Genomic DNA, 521 nt, shown 5'->3' with positions numbered 1-521 from the left:
GAAGTATGTTTTATTTTATTTTATTTACAATGGGGAAACATGATTGGTAGAAGCAGCCTACTCGGATCTGTTACTGTGAAGTAGCAATACTACAGTGTACTCTGTTACAAGTCCTTACAAGGCTACATTATTGTATTGGTACTATTACATTAGTATTAGCATCAAAATATGCTTAGAATACCAAAAGTAGAGTCTAGGCATACTCATTATGCAGAATCCTTTCATATTACTGGATAAATAGCTTGTAGCCTACCCTTATTAGTGAAGTTGATGCATTAATGTGTAATGTACTTAGCTACCGAAAATATACATGTAATGGGCAGTTAATTAAAGTAGTAATTTTACTTTTTTGAGTGCTAGCCCTTCTGTTTAAGTGCCCCACGCGCTGAACGTATTAAGCTATCTGAGGGTTTCCCTGTACTGCACGTGCGTGTACAGACTTGCAACTTCAAACTTTTCTATCGTTTTAGTAAACAGAGAGCGAGAGAGAGAGAGAGAGAGAGAGAGAGAGAGAGAGAGAG

The sequence above is a fragment of the Etheostoma spectabile genome, chromosome 18, assembly GCF_008692095.1.
Source record: "Etheostoma spectabile isolate EspeVRDwgs_2016 chromosome 18, UIUC_Espe_1.0, whole genome shotgun sequence".
NCBI lineage: Eukaryota > Metazoa > Chordata > Actinopteri > Perciformes > Percidae > Etheostoma > Etheostoma spectabile.
The sequence above is the reverse complement of the archived record's forward strand: the minus strand, read 5'-3'. Positions refer to the sequence as shown.